This window comes from Musa acuminata, unplaced genomic scaffold, assembly GCF_036884655.1.
Source record: "Musa acuminata AAA Group cultivar baxijiao unplaced genomic scaffold, Cavendish_Baxijiao_AAA HiC_scaffold_1010, whole genome shotgun sequence".
Lineage (NCBI taxonomy): Eukaryota > Viridiplantae > Streptophyta > Magnoliopsida > Zingiberales > Musaceae > Musa > Musa acuminata.
Window position 1 is genome coordinate 15001 of NW_027021226.1, and position 2500 is coordinate 17500.

A 2500-nucleotide genomic window follows, 5' to 3' on the forward strand; every position below is an offset into this window, starting at 1 on the left:
TGCTCCGCTCACGACGGTCACCGCACCACGCAAGAACAGGCCAAAAACTGGCCAAAACAGCCCAAAAACGGCCAAAACTGGCCATTTTGGCTGCGCGAGCGAGCGGCGAGCGGCGAACAGCGAGCGAAGCGAGAGGCAGCACCGTCCCTGCTATACGAAAGCCCCATCCAGCCCTGTGCCACCCGGGGGGTTCCAGGGTGCTGAGATGGCTGACGTTTTGCTCCGCTCTCGACGTCACCGCGCAATGCAAGAACAGGCCAAAAACTGGCCAAAAACGGCCCAAAAACGGGCCAAAACTGGCCATTTTTGCTGCGCGAGCGGCGAGCGGCGGACAGCGAGCGAAGCGAGAGGCAGCACCGTCCCTGCTATACGAAAGCCCCATCCAGCCCTGTGCCACCCGGGGGGTTCCAGGGTGCTGAGATGGCTGACGTTTTGCTCCGCTCTCGACGGTCACCGCGCAATGCAAGAACAGGCCAAAAACTGGCCAAAACGGCCCAAAAACGGGCCAAAACTGGCCATTTTTGGCTGCGCGAGCGAGCGGCGAGCGGCGGGACAGCGAGCGAAGGCGAGAGGCAGCACCGTCCCTGCTATACGAAGCCCCATCCAGCCCTGTGCCACCCGGGGGGTTCCAGGGTGCTGAGATGGCTGACGTTTTGCTCCGCTCTCGACGGTCACCGCGCAATGCAAGAACAGGCCAAAAACTGGCCAAAACGGCCCAAAAACGGGCCAAAACTGGCCATTTTTGGCTGCACGAGCGAGCGGCGAGCGGCGGACAGCGAGCGAAGCGAGAGGCAGCACCGTCCCTGCTATACGAAAGCCCATCCAGCCCTGTGCCACCCGGGGGGTTCCAGGGTGCTGAGATGGCTGACGTTTTGCTCCCGCTCTCGACGGTCACCGCGCAATGCAAGAACAGGCCAAAACTGGCCAAAACGGCCCAAAAACGGGCCAAAACTGGCCATTTTTGGCTGCACGAGCGAGCGGCGAGCGGCGGACAGCGAGCGAAGCGAGAGGCAGCACCGTCCCTGCTATACGAAAGCCCATCATCAGCCCTGTGCCACCCGGGGGGTTCCAGGGTGCTGAGATGGCTGAACGTTTTGCTCCGCTCTCGACGGTCACCGCGCAATGCAAGAACAGGCCAAAAACTGCCAAAACGGCCCAAAAACGGGCCAAAACTGGCCATTTTTGGCTGCACGAGCGAGCGGCGAGCGGCGGACAGCGAGCGAAGCGAGAGGCAGCACCGTCCCTGCTATACGAAGCCCCATCCAGCCCTGTGCCACCCGGGGGTTCCAGGGTGCTGAGATGGCTGACGTTTTGCTCCGCTCTCGACGGTCACCCGCGCAATGCAAGAACAGGCCAAAACTGGCCAAAACGGCCCAAAAACGGGCCAAAACTGGCCATTTTTGGCTGCACGAGCGAGCGGCGAGCGGCGGACAGCGAGCGAAGCGAGAGGCAGCACCGTCCCTGCTATACGAAAGCCCCATCCAGCCCTGTGCCACCCGGGGGTTCCAGGGTGCTGAGATGGCTGACGTTTTGCTCCGCTCTCGACGGTCACCGCGCAATGCAAGAACAGGCCAAAAACTGGCCAAAACGGCCCAAAAACGGGCCAAAACTGGCCATTTTTGGCTGCGCGAGCGAGCGGCGAGCGGCGGACAGCGAGCGAAGCGAGAGGCAGCACCGTCCCTGCTATATACGAAAGCCCCATCCAGCCCTGTGCCACCCGGGGGGTTCCAGGGTGCTGAGATGGCTGACGTTTTTGCTCCGCTCACGACGGTCACCGCACCACGCAAGAACGGACCATAAACAGGCCAAAACAGCCCTAAAAACGGGCCAAAACTGGTCATTTTTGGCTGCGCGAGCGAGCGGCGAGCGGCGAACAGCGAGCGAAGCGTGAGGCAGCACCGTCCCTGCTATACGAAAGCCCCATCCAGCCCTGTGCCACCCGGGGGGTTCCAGGGTGCTGAGATGGCTGACGTTTGCTCCGCTCACGACGGTCACCGCGCCATGCAAGAACGGACCAAAAACAGGCCAAAACAGCCCAAAAACGGGCCAAAACTGGCCATTTTTGGCTGAGCGAGCGAGCGGTGAGCGGCGAACAGCGAGCGAAGCGAGAGGCAGCAACCGTCCCTGCTATACGAAAGCCCCATCCAGCCCTGTGCCACCCGGGGGGTTCCAGGGTGCTGAGATGGCTGACGTTTTGCTCCGCTCACGACGGTCGCCGTGCCACGCAAGAACGGACCAAAAACAGGCCAAAACAGCCCAAAAACGGCCAAAACTGGCCATTTTAGGTTGCGCGAGCGAGCGGCGAGCGGCGAACAGCGAGCGAAGCGTGAGGCAGCACCGTCCCTGCTATACGAAAGCCCCATCCAGCCTGTGCCACCCGGGGGTTCCAAGGTGCTGAGATGGCTGACGTTTTGCTCCGCTCACGACGGTCACCGCGCCACGCCAGAACAGACCAAAAACAGGCCAAAACAGCCCAAAACGGGCCAAAACTGGCCATTTT